A 20,729-nucleotide genomic window follows, 5' to 3' on the forward strand; every position below is an offset into this window, starting at 1 on the left:
CGCCCCAAGCGGGGAGCGCAGAATAAGACTATGGTGGTGAATCTCAGTACCCCCAGACCACAATGCCCACTCCGCTGTCCGGCACAGTAGGGATGAGACGCTGCAGTGTTACCATCATATAAAACGCAAAATCTGTATACAAATCCACAGTTCCGCTCCAATTTGAGTGAAATTTTGCATGAGCGTTCCTCAGCACCCGGCGACGAATACTGGCGGAATAACAATTCCATTTTATTTTGGTATTTCTCCTCTACCTAAATGTATATATAAAGAATGTATACGGGGAAAAAAAAATCACTGACTTCCCGTGTCATTTTTGTTGCCAATAGCAACCAATTACAGCTCAGCTGAGGTCAAATGAAAGCTGCGCTGTGATTGGTTGCTATGGGCAACACAGATTTTCTTTTGGACAGCTTCCATAAGAGTGCGGGGCTGGGCTCATTCTTGTGGCCCACTCTGTATATTCCAGAACTGCTATTCCTAAAAACGCATGGGTATATCACCTGGTTTCTAATATCACCCCCCTTGCAATTTCCAACAGTACCCACAATGCACTGCATAACCGTCACAGTATTGTTAATGATTGACAGAGGCGCCTACAAATGTAAACAGCCATAATCAGCTGGAGTAGCGATGAATTGCAGCACAAGTCGTCCAACTAGGTGCAAGTCACAAACGGCGGTGACATATAACTATATCATCAGTCTCCCCTTAAATCCATATAACATGAAAGTGAGCTAAATAATCCTGCAGGTCCTGAGCTGAGAGAGAATAAATGCCAGCAGTGTTGTCATAGGGACACAAGAAGAAATAGGAGGGGATTATATTTTAGATCAGGTGGGATCTGAAACCCATTATAATTTTTATACATAGAATTTATCTACAAAAGATATTGAGTGACATTCTAGGATACATCCTGTATTATTCTCCAGAGCTGCGCTCACTATTCTGCTGGTGTAATGTATGTAAACAGTGATGGCACCCGCAGAATAGTGAGTACAGCTCTGGATTAGAATACAGGATGTAACTCAGGATCAGTACAGGATAAGTAATGTAATGTATGTACACAGCGACTCCACCAGCAGAATAGTGAGTGCAGCTCTGCAGTATAATACAGGATGTAACTCAGTATCAGTACAGGATAATTAATGTATGTACACAGTGACTCCACCAGCAGAATAGTGAGTGCAGCTCTGGAGTATTATACAGAATGTAACTCAGGATCAGTACAGGATAAGTAATGTAATGTGTGTACACAGTGACTCCACTAGCAGAATAGTGAGTGCAGCTCTGGAGTATTATACAGGATGTAACTCAGGATCAGTACAGGATAAGTAATGTAATGTGTGTACACAGTGACTCCACTAGCAGAATAGTGAGTGCAGCTCTGGAGTATAATACAGGGTGTAACTCAGGATCAGTACAGGATAAGTAATGTATGTACACAGTGACTTCACCAGCAGAATAGTGAGTGCAGCTCTAGAGTACAATACAGGGTGTAACTCAGTACAAGATATGTTATGTACATAGTGACTGTGCAGTTTATGTAGATTACATGGCGATCATACTATTTAAAGCTACAGGTCACATTGCAGATGACGTTTTCAAATTAACTCATTTTCTTCTAGGTATAGCTGGCCATGCCCAAAAATAATAAACTAGACTATACTCACCCATCCTTGGTGCCCACAGTTTCAGTATTGCACCTCGTATCTCCTCCCCCCCAAGCGCCATATTTCTAGAACTTAACGTAGAAAACCCTTTTAATTAAAGCGCTTGTTCAGGATTAGAAAGTTCTGGCTGTTTTGTTCCAAAAACAGCAGCACCCCGGCCCATTGGTCGCGTCTAGTATCGCACCAGAGAGAGTGGATCTGCATAACCGCAGTGTGGAGCAGCGGCGTCTTCCTCAGGCCGAAAGGCAGGTCTATCCTGAAGACTTGTTGTTCTAGGAAATGACCACTTCCTTCCCAGCTACTAAGCTTGCAGCAACAAAAGGAGCCGATATGAAGAGGACGACTCGGGGAGAGCGCTGGGCCCAGGCTGGCCGGCCACCCAGCAGGCAAAGATGATGAAACCTCATTTACCCCTACATAATCCACCATTGCTGGTGTTACTGAAAACGTTATATGGACCCCCTACAGAGCACCATGGCACCGACACCTTCTGTACAAAGACCCATTGAAGCATCCACTGCACTACCTGTCCAGCTGCAACATGGGAGACCTTCCTATAACCAGGGGTGATGAGGATTCTCAACGGCTATATATAAACAGGACAGTGATCTGCAATACTACAACTCCCAGCATGCCCTCACAACTGAAGAGACACAGGTTGGAGAACACTGCACTAGAGCAGTATTCCCCAACTCCAGTCCTCAGGGTCCCCCAACAGGTCATGTTTTCAGGATTTCCTCAGTGTTACACAGGTGATGTAATTATTGTCGGTGCCTCACACATTGCCACTGGTGTTCTTACCATGGGATATCCTGAAAACATGACCTGTTGGTGGTCCCTGAGGACTGGAGTTGGGGACCCCTGCCCTAGAGTATCTAGGACTCCGGTGACTCCATATTGAGCGATATGACGCTCCACATAAAATGAACAGTTCTGCAACTTTGTAATAAATTTTAGTGGAAAACTACAAAAGTTGCCAAATTTTAGTACCCTTTTTTGAAAAAAAAAAATTGTTTTCTTGTTAATTTCATACTGCACGGACCAGTTTTTAATTTTTTTTTAGAGAAGTTGGTGGGGCTTAGCATGAGGCGGAATGACCTCCCACTGCCCGACAAGAGTTATTATAATTTAAGTTAGAAAGTGGCGTAAACTACAGCGTAAATGTATGACTGCAAAATGTGCACCAAGTTTAAGAGGCGTGTATCCTTTAAATGAGGTCCATCTCACCCTAGCATGCTATATGAAGAAGGGTGTATGAAAAACATCTTAACAGGTCTGGGGGTTTGCCTTTCAATGCTTTACTAATGTCACAATCTGTGCTTGCTGTCAGTGATATCCAGAGGCTGGAAACTTGTTCTCACAGCTGGGGGGTTGTTATAGTTGTATCCAGTATATATAACCCTCTGTGAGCTAAACAGCTGGGACTCCAGACTGATACATTGTAACAGGCAGGCAGTGGAGAGACAGTGTGGACTGGATACAATTGTAACAAACCTTCAGCTACAAGAAGTGGATACAGTGATCGCAGGAGGAGGGGGGGCAGTATGGGTTTATAGTTCTGAATTGAGGAGAAACACAAGCGTTTCTATTCATTGACAGAAAGCGAATATTAGAGGGGTAAAGAGCGCTCCAGATTTAACAACCCCCCCAGCCTCATCATTGTCTGTCCTGCCAGCCCTGGTTGGTTGAGGCTTGCAGTTCCATTTCAGTTTCAGACAATTCCGCATCTAATGGCCTGGTTCAGTGGATGGCGCTGGGTATCACGGGGGTTCAGGGTTGCCCACCTCTGTAGACCACATGAGATCTTATATAAGGGTCCAGCACCTGCACTGTTCTATGGTGGAGGACACAGAGCTGCAGCCTTTGGGCAGGTTTATGGAGGATTACACAGACATTCCTGAGACGTCTTCAGTTCTCAGCACCTGGAATCCAAGGCAGTAGAAAGTCAGGAGGAATGTTTCAAGGGCATTAAACTACAACTCCCATCATGCTCAGCTCCAGGGACAACCAATGCCATCTATGCAAGACCGGCACAGCCAACCAAACCTAGATGGAGGGCAACTCTCACAAATATCTGGTCAGGGGGCATCACATGTGCTAAGGGGGTGTAGAGGTTTGAGTTGCACCTGGGCCCTGGTGTCTGAGGGCCAAGTAACAGAAGAACAGGACTGTTACTTGTAGGTCCCATCAACCTTTACAACCCTGTTACAAATTAGGATTGTCCAGGTCTGAGCTCTTGATGACCAACCCTTAGGATAGGTTATTAGTAGTTCATTGACCTGTTCAGCCTTCGTACCCCTGGGGATAATTTCTTGAGGGTGCATTCACACAAGCAAGTACAATACCTGTCAGAAAAACTGATGTACTTGCAATCCAATGATTTCTTACACAAGTGCAATGCATTCCGAAGGAAAAACCGCATTGCGGTACGTGTGATTTTAACGCGTGTGGAAAAGAAAAAAAAAAACACATACTGTTCCAATAGTAAAAGATAAAATATCAGATCAAACTCACATTTACATGTCAGTGTGATTTTTTTTTTCTCCCATTTGGAGAAATGGGAGATTCTTGAACAGAAATCACCCAAAAATATTACATGCAGCAATCTTTCTTTCTCAAACCGTTAGTTCGAGAAAGAAAAAAAATATCGATTCCCCCATGCTCCGTCCATCACACTAATCGGAGAGAACTCGCACGGGAAAAATCGTACGTGTGAATACACCCTTATCTGCTACAGCCAGCAGCTGACTGCTCTGTACGCATTGCACTGACCTGGGAAGATACTGCAGACACATCTTCCTGCTCCGTCTACACATCTGATCACCAGGGGTCCCGAGCAGCAGACCCTTCTTAAATCAACTATCCTGAGGAGAAGTCACCAATAATTCAAACCTGGACAACCCCTTTAAGCCTACATAAATAAAATCGGTAACATGTAAAACCTGTCCGGAGACTCCAGTCTGCCAAGTCCAGACCCCACTAAACTATTGATCCAAGATGCCTCTGATCCCCCTTACAAACCGTTCAAGTCCTCGGTGAACATGGAGGAACTTATAAGTTTGTCCTGTTTACCCACCATGAAGAGTGAAGAGATGATGAGAGCCATGACGCAGGGCTGGGTTCACTCCAGTGTTATTCATGCCCGTTGTTTGGCTCAGTCATAAGAACCAAACAACAAAAATGACTCAAATGCCGGACACAACATTTCATCATAATGGGGTCCATCAAGTTTTTGTTACACCACCTTGTATCTTCCAGGATAAAATACTGCATCGTGCCGCGCTATTTTATCTGGGATTTTGTGCCAGATCTGCCTCAGTTCTCCGGCATCGACCCAAACAGATCCCAATGGTATGTTCACACAGCAAACCCATGGCTATTCCACGGATCGGCACACAGCTTTTGCTTTGTCAATGGGTAAGTCCGTGTACAGAATTTCCAACGCGTTTCTATGTAAAGAAGTTGGTCAGAAGCGGTGTCGTGTCTCCTTAAGGAGAGCACCCAAAAAGTGTGTGGAAACACCTAGGGGGGTGAGCGAGTCCGGGGATGGTATAATCTTCTTCCTAAGGAGAGCACCCAAAGGGGGTTTGGGGACACCTAAAAATGAGATGAGAAAGGAGACTTAGAAGGCCATGCTAGCTCCCCTGGGAAATTTATGCAAATAAGAAAGATGGAAAAAGAACTCTACAGCGCCATCTATTGGATGGATTTAATAGATGGCGCTGTAGAGGTATTTTTCCCATCTTTCTTATTTGTATGTAAAGCGACATGTTACTTCTTCACGTAACAGATTGGAGATTCTGCTCATTGACAGGGTTAAATCAGCGTTCGATTCCGCCGTGTGAACATACCAACACTCACACTTCTCCCCCATACTTGCAGGAGGAGTGCGCCATCAGAGCTCTGTGCTATAATTAGTGCCCCCCCCCCCCCCATTAGTAATTTATCTTCCTGAGCTGAGAAGTTTCTTCCATCATCAGAAAAGAGAGATGAGGACGCAGATAGGAGGAGGTAACAAGGTAACAGGAGGTCGTCTGCTCCATCTCAGCCTCATACAATCCTGGATAAGGTGCGTTTCTTCAGTCATCACATCAGAAGAAAACTGTTCAGACAGCAATGTCAGTCTATACTGTAATCTTGGCATTCTACTCTTGAACTATCCTTTAGGTCTCTTCTACACAGGAAAGTCTGAAACAGGAAGCCCCAACTTTCACACTCCACTTATAGTACTGTGTCCTCTTAGATGGAAGACAGGCTATTGGGCCAGTAAGTGACCAGCACCTGGGTGCCAGTGCAACCTCTGATAGCTGCCTGGTGACTGTGATCTATACGTGGGGTGGGGGGTTTGGTATAGCCCTTTGAAGGAGTTGCCTGGGTCCAAACTACTAATGACTCGTCCTTAGAACAGGTTAGCAATAGTTGATTGGCCGTGCTCCACCATTTGGGACCCCTGGCAATCAGCAGTTATCCAACCCACTGTCAGTGAAGACCGAGTCTGAAGCGGACCGCTCCATACACATTGCAGTGGCACAACTGGTAATGTGGGCACAGCATCCATTGAAGCAATGTGTACGGAGCGGTCAGCTTCTGTATTGGTCCACAGCGAGACAAATAACATCACCAGGAGTCCCTAGCAACGGACCCCACCGATCAATTACAGATAATCTATCCCAAAAATAGGTCATCGATAATTCTGACACAGACAACCCTTTTAAGGATAAAATACGGCCTCTTTCTTCTAGAAACAGCACCACATCTGGCCATTGGTCGTATCTGGTATTGCAAGTCAGCTCCACTGAAGTGAAACTATCTGTAATACCACATAGAACCTGCAGATAGGTGTGGCACTGTTTTTATCATCCAGGGCAAACCTTTCAGAAATATGGTAGCAGTCACGTGTCCTGGGCATTACAACCCCAATTCCAAAAAAGTTGGGACGCTGTGTAAATTGTACATAATTGTGTGATAGACATGATGATTATTTATAAAATGTCTATCGCTTTGTATAACCCAAATGTATTATGCTATTGTAATGACTTCAGCCTAATGTGGAACTCTGCTGCATAAGGAAAGAGTTAAATCACAGTGTTATATGTTATTGCTTGAGTGTTTTCCCAGTCCTCCCCATCCCCCACACACAGAATCTTCTTGAACAAAGGGATATCTACTTTCACTTTCAGATTTGGACACATGTTAAAGACAAAGGCTTCTACTTGAGAGAGGTGGGGAGAAGGGGAGGCGGGGGATTCTATATGATCCGACAAATGAGAATCCTATATGTTACTGATGTAACCTGTTGCACGCCCATTGTGTGTCTGTACAATAAAAGGCCCTGTCTGGCTGTTTCTGGGCAGAGAGCCATTTTGGATATGAGGCTGATAGCTTGTGTCTAATTTGCTCCACGATGATGTGTGCACACGATACAATTAGGAAAGCGACAAAATACCCCAAAAGCCTGCTGGAGAAAATCATAATCCAGTTCAGTGGCGTCCCTGGGTGGGCCGAGTTAAGAGATTTTGATTTCTTTCATTCTGGAAAAATACAGAGATCGGCGGATGGCACGCAGAACTCAGGGGCCCGAAAATCTACAGAACACGGTAAGATTGCTTTATGTAAATCTACCGATGTGATCTGGGTTCTGACTGCTTTTCTGCCTGTTCCTGGTCCAGAGTGATAAATCAATGAAAGGCAGGTAATATAGTTCTTTCTTACTCGGAAAAGACCACCGTTTTAACCTGCTTAAGGGGTATTTTGTATGCTGTGTCTGTTATGTCTGAGACGGTTAAAAATTGTGTATACAAGACCAAGAGATAAATTCTGTGAGGGTTAATGTGTCGGGAGGGCGGACTCGGCTGTTTAAGTCTGAGGGAACACGCCAGTGACACGTGCTCCTAGGTAAAACTAGTGTGAGGTTAGGAAGATTTATGATACGAATACTTACCATATGATTGAGCGTGTTATGTTCTCATATGTGGAAAGGTATTTACGGGTGAATATAGCCGTGGTGTGACGGCTGATTTCTCCAGAATATTATTGAGGTTTTGGTCATTGAAAATAATCGTCAGTCTCTGTGTATAGCTAAATGTCCTGTCTAGATCGTGTACAAGGAGTGCTCTTGGGGATTACTAGTATACGGTGGGCTGTTATAAAGGTAGATGAGATATATACCTTGAGCCGTTGTGGGTATTCTCCAGTAATCCCGTCTGTCTGGTATTATAGAAAGAATGTGCAGTGTTTATTGTTGGGGGGAGGGCTGCTGATAAGAGTGAACTGAAAGCTTTTTCCAATTAACCCTTTCTATTTACTTTGTCTTTCCCTGTGTTTTATAGAATTAATGCGTATTGTAATCTGAGTGGGAAAGAAGGGTTATATGGGAAGGATTTGAAGAAAGCAGATTTTACAAAAGAAACAGTACTGTGTGCAGAAACTTTGAATAGAATAGAATAAGCAGGTAGCATAGAGTTGAGCAAAGTGAGCAAGGACAAAGGTCATAGATCTTGTGATTTGGTTACTGAACAATGGGAAAGGATCAGGAAAAGTTGCAGAAAGAAATGCCAGGTTATAGACAGATAAGATAGATTGTAGAAAGTTTTCAGAAGATGAGCAGGAAGCCTAGCAGAAAGAAATGTGTTTTTAGATTGCTAGAAGGAGGTATAATGTAGTTAAGAGATTGAAGAGGGGAAAGCATGTAGGGGGGGTATGTGTATTGCTTATGAACAATGTAATGTCTTTGTGTTGACTACAGCCCCTCCCTGTAATGGCGGCCGTGCTTGCAATGTTTACAATCCAACATAGTGTGACTCTGCAGTAAATGTAGTGAGGCCTGCCCCCACCCTGAAGTTATTTCCCCCCATGTGCTCACTTTCAGGGTGTGTGATGTTACTTCCGGTCCCTCCCCATCCGGGGCAGGACCTGGCCCCGCCCCTTCCTCCTCCAGCGGCCATCTTGCCTCACCTGGAAGTGCTGCTACTCAGCAGCCATTTTGCCTCACCTGGGAGTGCTGCTGCCCCTGGCCCCGCCCGTTCCTCCGGCAGCCATTTTGCCTCACTTGGGAGATTTGTAGCCCCGCCCCTTTCTGCCTCTGGCGGCCATTTTGCTGCATTTGGGAAGCCTATATTTCCCAATGCCACTGTATCCAGTGCTAACATCATGATTGTCTGAACAAAGGTTTCGTTTGACCGGACTTTGTTACGCTCCAAGATGTGGCCACTTTGGACGTGTGATAAGTTCAGGGAAACAAACCTTTGTGAAGATGCAGCTTGGGACATAGTAGACGACTAAGCTGGTTTATAGTGCATGGAAGATTGGAGTTGATGCATGGGGGACAGAGGCCAGGAATACATGACAGGGGACGCTCTCTCATGTTCCCAGGGGCTCTGTTTTCCACTGCCCGCTTCTCCAATGGATGCTCAGACAGATGATGTTACGGAAGGCTCCTACAGATGAAATAATTTCCCTATAGTCACCCAGCAAACTTTTTCATGCAATTTGGTGAAGTAATTTTACTTTTTATGTGAAGAAAGAGGGACTGAATTGCCCAGAGTAGGATGTTAATTCATCCGTATTTTTTTAGTTTTTCTTTAAGTCTTTTGTATATTCTAGTGTCAGTCTACACTGAAGCTATAATTATATTCCGACAGGAGAGTAAAAGCTAAACGCTGGTCATACCCTGAAATACTATTACACTGGGTGACGTAAAATTTTACTTGTGTTGCGCCCCCTTGTGTTAAAAAATGCTAACTGCGACCTGAAATAAAAAAAAAAAAAAAAAAATTTTTTAAGGAGATTTTTGCTCAGACTTCGCTGCATACAATGTCACCTTGACCTACAAAGTGCTTGTTTTTGTGCCTCTTGGTTTACTAGTTTGAACGCAATGACTCTTTTTCCATTGAGTATTGCGGTTCAAAAGGGGGGAGGCATAGGTGATCTGGGTCATAGATGATCTAGGTGTTGTAGATCAGCTATTGGGTTTGGAAAAAAAATAAATAAATGATTTTGTGCTACAAGATTCCGAGCCATGTGAAATAGAACATCAGAACGATTATTTAGTACTAATTCAGTAAGAAACTGCAGATATGCAAACAGTTATCAGAACCTCTGTTGATAATGCATATGTTGAGCTTTTTGCAGATGGTACCAGGGTGAGGATTGATGACTCCACATCGGATATGCAGTGGTCACACAACAAGATGTCCTAGAAGCAGAAGCTCTGCCTCCGCATGTCACAGTACAATAAGCGGAATGGAAGGCCCTCACTGAGGCGAGTAGAGTGGCGAGAGGTAAGACCGGCAATCCTTTACACTGACTCCTGGTATGCATTTGGCATAGCTCATGATTACGGCCCAATATGGAAGGCCAGACAGTTTTCTACCTTAGCAGGACAACCAATTGAGAATGGTGCAGCGGTACAGAGTCGCATGGAGGCCCTACTTCTACCTGACAAAGTTGAGAGTTCGCACCGATTCCTACACTGGAGAGGCGAGAGACGACACCCTCGCTGACAGCGCAGCAAAGGCAGCGGCCCTCAAGCCGTGGAAGAAAGAAGAAAGATACTGACAGCATGAGTCAGTGGTAAAAAACTTTGGACATTGACAAAAATTTGGACTTTGATATGCTAAAGACTTTTACAGTTACCAGCCAGCAAGGAAGGAAAAAATAAATGGACTAATATGGGAGCAGCAGAAACAGGACAGCGTGTGGTGAACGGTCAACAGCACTTGCCCACCACAGTTCCTGTATCCCATGATGGCCCAGCTGATGGATGGAAAGACCCACCTAGTAAAGCAGTAATGACGACGACGCTTGAAAGAGGTTGGGCGACTTCTAGATTCTCTGTAGCTGCTGCATCATTTGTCCGGTTTAGCATGATCTATGCCATGGGTAAGTCAGGGCAGAAGTAAATTTGCCACACCACACTTGCCGGGACCACTCTACCCATTTCAGGGATTGCAAATTGACTACGTTCAGCTCCCCACTTGTTGGGAAGTATGACTACGTGCTTGTTGTTGTTGATGTCTTTGCAGGTTGGAGGCCGACCCTGTTACCAAGGTAAACAAGTAGGTAACCGCAAAGAAGCTCATGAACGAGGTAAACTGTGAATATGGGGTACCAGAAGTGATTCAGAGTCAGACAGAGGTATAAACTTTGCAGGTGAATGTAACATGTCATGTCTGCTCTGGATGTATCCCAGGCCTTTTACATACTGTACCACCTTTAGTGTAGTGGAAAGGTGGAGAGACGTAGTGGCACGCTAAAAGTAAGATACTTAAAAATGACGCCACTTTGGAAAGACTGTCATCCAATAGCCTTATACAGTGTTAGATATGAACCCAGGGGGGATTATACATTATCTCCCTATGAGATTGTTTGGGCTAGCCCCAAGGCTAGGTCGTTACTATCCTCAGTGGTTACAATTACAATCTGATGTGTTGACTGAGTATGTGATTTCCGTTGTTAAAGAACTAACCAAAGCCTATGCACAGGTGTTCTCTTCCAGACTCAGAGGCAGACACTGGGACACATATCTTGCAGCCTGGGGATTGGGTGTGCGTCAAGAAGTTCCTCAGGAAGCACCCTCCTGAGCCCAGATTTGATGGCCCCTACCAGGTGCTTCTGACTACTGCCACAGCTGTGAAACTAGCCGAAAGACTTACATGGATCCATGCTTCATACTGTAAGAAAGCTTCAGATCCGGGAGACCAGTCTTAAGTTGTGCCAAAGACATTACTCTGGTTAGGGCTAGTGAGAGAGGAGGGTGGCAACCGGAATCCCTAGTCGGAAGAATATGAGGGTATGGTTACCTTCTAGTATAACTCGTCCAATGCTCAAGTAGCCGCATATTCCTTCGACTATTGTACTGTGGTCCCGTGTCTAGGCGCAAGATCCCACCGCAGGTAGCCCAGTCCAGCTGGTTATATGACTTATATACCCGGGGAATACAATATGTTTGCGCCACTGATAACGTCTGGGGAGAAGACTGCCGTTATTGGGGATTAGTGGGATGGAACACAGAAATAGACTAGTCCTATAAACCGCGAAGTGCCTTAAATAAGAAAGGGAGGAGCGGGAAATCCCTAATTAGTCGTATAACCCTCCTTGAGAATAATAAGGACAGCAGGTATTGGAAGGCTGAACTTAGTATGTTGCTTGGTTTTAATGCGGTTTTACATTAACCATGGGAGATCCAAGCCCGGGGGACGGGGAGACTTATAGTCTGGGGACATACCGGTACGGGAGGACAGATCCCTTAGGGAAGTTTAAAATAAGGGATATGGTAGATGCAGCCGAATGGAAGCCTTCACTTAGTCCTGTGCCCATAATTAACCCCCTCCGCCGTAAGATAAAGACCTTGACGAACATGATGATCATAGCCGACCCTACCTTTTGAGGACACCTTGACAGTAGCGACTGGCTACTCTGACCAGAATCTCTGGTTGGAGTTGATGAGGTACAATGCTAACAGGAGCAACAAGTCTAACTGTTGCGTGTGCGGTAGTGCCCGACCACACTTGGGGATGGTCCCCCTAAATCTCCCTGTAGATGCTGAAGAGTGGTTTATTAGTCTCTTCACGAACATTTCCGCTAATTACACTGTCCGTGAGAAATGGAAGAAGGAATACTCTATAACTACTTAAGTGTTTTGCACCGGAGAGAGTGTTACTGACTACCCTGGAAACTACACCTGCCAGGCAAATAGGCAGGGTGGAGGGAGATTTTTGGGGAACTCACCAACGGGTATTGCTCCTCCTACAGTATGATAGGAGGGGAATAGATGCAGAATCAGGTCCAGTCCTTAGGAGACGTTTACTGGCTTTGTGGAGACATGAGGTAGAGGACCCGCCTGGAGGGTAATTGGACAGGGGAGTGTGCCTTAGTAAAGCCCTTATGCTCCTCCACATCCTGTCAGACACCAATGTTTTCCTTGTTTGAAAAAGATGAAGAGCCAGTTCCGATAATGTCAACCACATGCGCTACCAAAGAAAAAGGAGAAATGTACTAGTACTGCGCCTGCCCCGATCTCCTAAGATGGACTGTCAGTGGAATTCCCATTTGCCTAGGGATAGTGCAGAAGACCTTAGGTTCCGGCGAGGGCACACCCTGTGGGGTGTTAACTTGTACAGATAGAGGGTATGGATGCCCGGAAATGAGCCCAGGGAATCCATGGCCTCCCTCTGAGGTGAGGTAGGGATCCCCCCCTCTTAGGAGTAGGGACTTACGGGCAGTGGGAAAACCCTGACGCAAGGGTGAGGCGACTTGGACGTGTTCACCATTAGGACTATCTCCAGGAGGGACTTCGGTGTGGGTGAAGATTAGGGAGTCCCACGCCGTGCGTACCTGTGCACGCTACTAGTATTGTAACATTATGCTAGAGCGAGAAGAGAGACCCCTGGTGGTAGCTTTGATCTACACGTGTACATTGACGTCATAGGATAGCCAAGGGGGGTACCTGACGAGTTTTAAAAATTAGAGACCAAGTTAAAACTAGATTCGAGTCCATTTTCCTGATCATTAGGGTAAATAAATGTTGACTGGATTAATTATGTTTATTATAATTAGCAGTGGTTTATAAATTATACTAGAGACGCCTTATAGGGACTAGTCGACCAATAGGACCTACCTCGACTATGACTTTTTTAAAAATAGAATGGCCTTAGAGACGACTTTAGCTAAAAAGGGGAGTGTCTGAAAGATGATAGGGGAGACTTGTCATACCTACATCCTAGACGACACGTGACCCGCGGGTAAAGACGCAGTTGCCATTAAGAAGCTGACCGCACTAACTAAAAAGAGCTAACTTTTGGGACCAGCACTCGCCATGGATGAGCGGGTGGTAAAGGATCCTGGCACAGACGGGCGTCGCTGTTGTATGTGAACTGATGGTTATCTTTTCTGTTCTAGTCTGCTGTGTTATCCCCTGTGTCAGAGAAACCTGTGAAACTGATGCTGGAAAAGCTACTCCCACCATGAGTTTGCTGGATGCATCCCCAGAAGGAGTGGACAAGTCCTACACCCCCTTGAAGACCCTAAAACGAACCTTCAACGCGCTCCAGTTATAGGCTCATGCGCAGAAGACTGTGAAAATTAGATAAAGAATTAGAGGATAGACATTTTAAGGGGGGATTGTGATAGACATGATGATTATTTATAAAATGTCTATCGCTTTGTATAACCCAAATGTATTATGCTATTGTAATGACTTCAGCCTAATGTGGAACTCTGCTGCATAAGGAAAGAGTTAAATCACAGTGTTATATGTTATTGCTTGAGTGTTTTCCCAGTCCTCCCCATCCCCCACACACAGAATCTTCTTGAACAAAGGGATATCTACTTTCACTTTCAGATTTGGACACATGTTAAAGACAAAGGCTTCTACTTGAGAGAGGTGGGGAGAAGGGGAGGCGGGGGATTCTATATGATCCGACAAATGAGAATCCTATATGTTACTGATGTAACCTGTTGCACGCCCATTGTGTGTCTGTACAATAAAAGGCCCTGTCTGGCTGTTTCTGGGCAGAGAGCCATTTTGGATATGAGGCTGATAGCTTGTGTCTAATTTGCTCCACGATGATGTGTGCACACGATACAATTAGGAAAGCGACAAAATACCCCAAAAGCCTGCTGGAGAAAATCATAATCCAGTTCAATTGTTAAAAAAAAAATAAAAAAAAAGATTGCAAGGATTCGGAAATCTCATCTAACCAGATTTTATTCACAATAGAACACATATCAGAAGGGGAAAGGCCCCCTGCACACGAGCGGAAATTCCGCGGTGGGATTTTCCACGGAATTTCCGCTGCTGGAAGCCTGCATAGGATTGCGTTAACAAACGCAATCCTATGCAGATGGCTGTGATTTGGTCGCGCAAAATATCGCACAGCAAACAAATCGCGGCATGCTCTATTTCTGTGCGGGGCTTGCAGAGCCCTGCACAGAAATGTCACTCACCCGCTGCTGGCTCCGGTTTGCGCATGCGCTGGCTGCCCGGCAAGCCGGCGCATCAAACAGCCGGAGCCGGTGGGCGCAGGCGAGTACGCGCTGGTCCCTGCAGGTGCTCGGGTCGGGTCCCGCGGCGAGAATTCTCGCCGCCGAATCCAACCCGCCCGTCTGCAGGCGGCCAAAGGGAGACATTTTTCCATCTCATTTTTAAAACTTAACTCATTTAGAAATTGATGGCAGCAACACATCTCACAAAAGTTGGGACAGGCTGGAAAAGTAAGTGGTACTCATGAAAAGGAGCCTTATGTGGCGCAGAGTGTTAAGGCAGCAGAAATGCAGTCCTAAGCTCTCGCTTACGACCTGAAGGTTGCGAGTTCAATGTAGCCCGTGCAAAGTTGACTGAGCCTTCCATCCTTTGGAGGTCAGAAAATGGGTAAAAGATGACTGGGGAAGCAATGGCAAACCACCCAACAAAAACAGTCTGCCAAGAATATATCATGATGTGACGACCCCCTATGAGTCAGTCATGACTCGCTGCTTGCACCAGGGGACTTTATCTTTACCTTACTAATGAAAAACAGCTGGAGGGTCAATTTACTAAAAGTCACATAATAACATAACTGTGTATAATGTTAGAGAGGCAGAGGCATAAGCAAAGATGGTCAGAAATTCACCAATCTGTGGAAAACTGTACCTAAAAATAGTGGAACAATTTCAGAAAAAATGTTCCTTAAGGTAAAATTGTGAGAACTTTGAATATCCCATCACCACAATACATAACATCAACAGTCAGAGAATTTGGAGAAATTCATGCGCAGAAGGGATAAGGCCGATGGTTAATATTAGATGCTCGAGATCTACAGGCCCTCAGGCGGCACTGCATTAAAAACAGGCGTGATTCTGTAATGTAAATCACTGCATGGACTTAGGAAGACTTCCAGAAATCCTTGTCTGGGAACACAGTTCCACAAATAAAAGTTAAAGCTGTACCATGCAAAGTAGAAGTCATATCAACACAGTTACTGGGCCAAAGCTCAGTTAAAATGGCCTGAGGTAAAACAGAAAACTGTTCTGTGGAATCAAAATTTGAAATTCTTTTTTGGAAACCACGGACGCCGTGTCCTGCGAACTCGAGAGGAGAGCGACCAACCGACTTGCCATCAGCTCAAAGCTCGAAAACCAACATCTCTGATGGTATGTAGTTGCATTAGCGCCTATGGCACGGGCAGATATCCCATTTTGCACTATCAATGCTGAGCTGTATATAGAGGTTTTAGAACAACATATGCTCCCACCCTACAGACTCATGTCTGCTAAGTCCAAACCCCAAATAAGGCCCATTTAGATAGGATGAATGTCGAGCAAACGATGTCCGACACTCATCCCCACGTACACTCGCTCCCGTGCTATTGCACGGGAGCCAATATCGTTGGCTCACTCACAGAGCGTCCAGCAGGGGGCTGCAGGAGATTTCTCTCCTCTCGCTCCCCCACCCCTCTCAACTGACATAACACAGAGGCTGTTCAGTGTAAATAGCAGCAGTTCAGTATTGAACGATGACCGATCAGCTCATCATCCATGCAGCATAAACAATGGACGATGAGCTGATCGCTCAGTGTAAACAGCAGCCGTTCAGTACTGAATGGCCGCTATGTTAAGTCAATGAAGTGGGGCAGGGGAGCGAGAGAAGAGAAATCTCCTCCAGTCGCCACACTGTAAGCCAGCGATACTAGCTCCCGTGCAGCAGCAGCATGAGAGCTAGCATGTGTGGGGACAAGTGTTGGGCATCGCTTGCCTGACATTCATCCCATCTATATGGGCCTTTAAACTATTGAACCAACGTCCACCAATACCACAACTGCAGACTACTTGGGGAGGGAGGGCAGGGAGTGGTTCAGTCCTTCACAACTTCTGGATGCTGGGATCCCACGACACCTCTTCTTATGGCCTCATTTACACGGGGGGCGATTTTGTTGCGTTGCTACAAATCACATGTACGTGAAGCCCATGCTTTCCTACGAGTAACTTCACACATGCGATGTTTTGTAGCATGCAACAATACGACACAAAAACCTTGCAAGTCCGGCGATAAGCACGTGACTCGTGAGGTTCTGTAGCCCATGTTTCCCTATGAAGCCTTCCTCCCTGTTGCATCACATGAAAACGTAGTTTTCGTGTGCTACAATGCAACTTTGACAGTAGGAAATCCTACTGTCAAAGCTCTAATCTAAGCCCTAGCTGCAGGGAAAAAAACAAAACACATACATCACCTTAGAAGCGCTGTCAGCCCGACCGCATCTTCTCCCCGCGTCCCGATACTGATCATTATCTTTTTCTGGAAGCGCTGCCTCTGATTGGTTCATCAAGTGCTGACTGTGATTGGCTAAGTGTCAGCCATTTAGCGAGTGCTGGCTCTAATTGGCTAAGCGGCAGCCAATTACAGCCAGGGCTTCTAGGAGGCAGGGATTTTTCAATCTCCGGCCAGAAGAGAAGAGGAAGATCAGTTCCGTGACCCGGGGAGAAGATGCGGCCAGGCTGACAGCGCGTCTAAGGTGAGTTTTTTTTTTCCTTTAGCTACAGCTTATTTTCTAGGGAGGGCTTATATTTCAATCCCCCCAAAAAAATCCTTGCATGTGGTGCTACAAAGCTATGTGACTTTGTAGCACCACATGCGACTTTGTACCGCTGCAAACTCGCGATATCACTGCGAGAATCTGCAGTGATATCGCATGGACCAGCGATATGATATCGCTGTAATTTCCTCGCGGCGATGCCGTGTCGCCTGTTAAAACGAGGCCTGAGGACTTTGTATCTTCCCTGATGTATCTAATCCAGCGCATCACCATGCCAGCCGACTCACCAGGCATGTGCTCCAAATGAGAATGGAGGATTCCCGCAGCTGATCCTGAAATTACCTCTCAAGTAAAGGTGAGACAACACAAGCACCCACTTTTATAGAGAGTAATTAAAATTAACCCCATAACACCTAGATCCCTTGTGGCCACCGCTCCTAAAGGTCCCATCAACCTTACTTTTCTCTCCCAAAACTCCAGCAATTGGTCTCCTCACTTCCCAGATGTTTACAGACTGTTGTAAAAAGAGGGGAGGCTACACAATGGTGGACATGGACCTGCCCCAATTTTTGTGAGATATGTTGCTGCCATCAATTTCTAAATGAGTTAAAGGGGTTGTCCCGCGGCGAAATCGGAAAAAAAAATTTCTACCTACCCCCACATTTTGCCCCGTTAAAAACAATCCCTTTGTTATTATTATTTTTATTTTTTTTTAATCGCTTACCTGCATCCCCGTTCGGGCAGTTTCTTCTTTTCTTCTTTTAAAGATGGCCACCGGTCCTTTCCCAATGATGCGCCGCGGTTTTCACCCATGGTGCACCACGGGTCTTCTCCCATGGTGCACCGTGGATGTCTTGCGTTCCACTGCCGATTACAGCCACCTAATTGGCTGATCGGCACCACGTGACGGAGGCGGAGCTACGATGACGCGGAGAAGACCAGCTCTCTGGCGCGAGCACGGAGCAGAAGACCGGACAGCGCAAGTGCGTCTAAAGAAGCCAGAAGCTGCAGAAATTAGTCGGAGCCATGGAGACGGGGACGCCAGCAACAGCGTGGGTAAGTGTATAACTTCTGTATGGCTCATATTTAATGCACAATGTACATTACAAAGTGCATTAATATGGCCATACAGAAGTGTATAGACCCACTTGCTGCTGCGGGACAACCCCTTTAATATTTAAATGAAATGGAAAAATGCCTCCCTTTCCCCTTCTGATATGTGTTCTATGCTCTACTGTGAGTAATATATGGTTTTACGAGATTTCCAAATGCATTCTTTTTTTCTTTACTTTTAGTACATTTTACACAGCATCCCAACTTTTTGGGGATTGGGTTTGTACATAGTAGTAGTCATATGACCCGGGCATTGTTACATAATAGCAATGATTTGACCTGGGGACAGTGTTAGATGCTAGCAGTCACATGACCCGGGCACTGTTACATAGTAGTAATGATTTGACCCGGGGACACTGTTAGATGCTAGCGGTCATGTGACCTAAGCATTGTTACATGGTATCAGTCACGTGATCTGGGCATTGTTACATGGTAGCAGTCACGTGACCCTGGCACATACATGAGGTTCTTCCCTTACGAGTATTCTCCTCTCCTCCCCGGGTCTTTAGTGCGACGATACCTGCGACCAGTGTGAAGCTGGGGAACCAGAAGAGCCCGACTCGCCAACCTCTTGGGGCCATTTATGGGCTCCAGGTGCAATGTGATACAATATCATGTAGTTGGCGTGACAGCTCACGGTCCGGAGCGTGAAATGTGCCGATTTGGTCACGATATTTCCAGAACCCCAAAGAGACGTTGCCCTGCGGATGTTTCCCGCGGTCAGTGTGCGGCCTAAACTTTGCTCTACTTACAATGTAAATGGACTGTGAAGAGGCTGGAAAACAGCAGCGGAGAGAAGTTTTATGTGTAAACACCTGAGAATCCGCTCGTCAGCACCGTTCTGCCATGTGACCGCCATCACAGCTCCAAGGCGGTCACCTAGCTTTTCCTGATTACGAAAGGCAACTCTGCATAGACATACGTACTGCTAACTAATCAGTCACCATCACATATAATGTACTCAAGTACCCCAAGAACCCCCATAGGGTGGCCACGGACACAGCGCTACGTCCCCTTGTGTTATACCATGTACAGGCTATGACTGATAGTAATCACTATGACAACCTGATTAAGGAATGCAATGCAAGCACTACAGTGCAGACTGACACCAGAAGTAAGAGAGGCGCAGAGATACAATTTACATAACAATATTGATTTCTGCCACTCAGGGTCTATGGAAAGCTGGGTTACAGCGCCTAGCAGCAATGTCACAAAATGTCACCCAGCATTTTTACTTTTAAGACTGACGAGAGGACTGAACTGTAGAACACTGGGCGACAAACCCCTTTTCTATTATGAACGTGTGTGCCAAGAGAGCTGGCGCAAAGCCACTGCCCCTATGGATATATCCACAGAACGAGGGCACGTTTCCATGGTGGTTCACGTGCGCCATAGATTGTGCATGGCAGCCAAGAAGGGCGCTCCCAGACACCTGAGAAGGCCCTAAATAATTGATAAGACCTCCCTGCTCAGTTTACTGGCAAAGACTTGTAAACTACACCCAATGCAGGACGGAGGGGCAAGGTCTGCGCCATTACTACCGCGGCATCACAATGGCGGGCACATGAATGAAAAACGGTCTGCAACAATAACCGACTGCTCCAGTCACAGACTACTCAGCTCATTACATCCTAGCAGACTTCGCATTTCAATTCTTCACCATTTTCAAGATCTTTGCTTGCTGTCTGTGAATTGGTAGAGGCCAACACCGCGACTTCTAACCGCCCGTCTATTTAGTCCGGTAATCACACGTCCCGCACTCCATAAGGAGTAACGGGGTTGTCCGCTTTCCAGCATCTGACCGTTAATACCAGGAAAACCGCAGCTAACCGCAGCAGCCTGCGCCGGGCTCCAATGGTTCAGTAGCAGCCATTCCACAACAAAGACCGGGAGGACCGCGCGGCTGCGGCGCTGGATCGCCAGGGTGGCGGACGGGTAAGTACCGCCGCTTTTGTTATTTTAACACATGCGCACCTATATTTTGCACATAATATGCCCAAAGATAGAACATGCTGCAATTTTCCTCGTGCGCCTATTTTGTGCAATTCGAGGCAGACTGGTACAGCGTACCGCGCACATAATACGCTGTGACCATAATACGCATCGCGTTCGCATCCAGAATCACAAGCGTGATATCGACCTGAGTTTCTCGGACCGATATTGCGCTTGCTCATGTGAATACAGCCTCAGTCTGTCCTTGTTGCCCATAGCAACCAATCACAAAGCAGCTTTCAGAAATGAAGTTTGAGCTCTGACTGGTTGCTATGGGCAACAGAGTTTTTCCTGATAAATGAGGCTGAAAAGCTTTAATGGGTTGAAGTTCTGTCAGGTTCAAACATGGAGGGAACTCGGGACCCTGAGAGAAAAAAAAAACGTCAACCGTGTGAACGCGTCCGAAGTCCTAACTTTGCTGGCAGAAGCCTTGGAAAATGAG

At 45.9% G+C, this 20,729-nt stretch overlaps 1 protein-coding gene and 1 long non-coding RNA gene across 4 annotated transcripts in view; one reads left to right on the forward strand and one right to left on the reverse strand.

The window, feature by feature from the left end:
• NBEAL2 (neurobeachin like 2) overlaps positions 1-20,729 on the reverse strand; it is a 124,627-nt gene that overhangs the window by 91,657 nt on the left and 12,241 nt on the right. The gene's annotated exons all lie outside the window — the stretch shown is intronic.
• Positions 6,643-14,206, forward strand: LOC136586925 (uncharacterized). Its single transcript, XR_010787355.1, has 2 exons — positions 6,643-9,921; positions 10,028-14,206. It is a non-coding gene; the product is annotated as an uncharacterized lncRNA (long non-coding RNA).

Source organism: Eleutherodactylus coqui, chromosome 12 (genome assembly GCF_035609145.1).
Source record: "Eleutherodactylus coqui strain aEleCoq1 chromosome 12, aEleCoq1.hap1, whole genome shotgun sequence".
In the NCBI taxonomy this organism is placed as follows: Eukaryota; Metazoa; Chordata; class Amphibia; order Anura; family Eleutherodactylidae; genus Eleutherodactylus; species Eleutherodactylus coqui.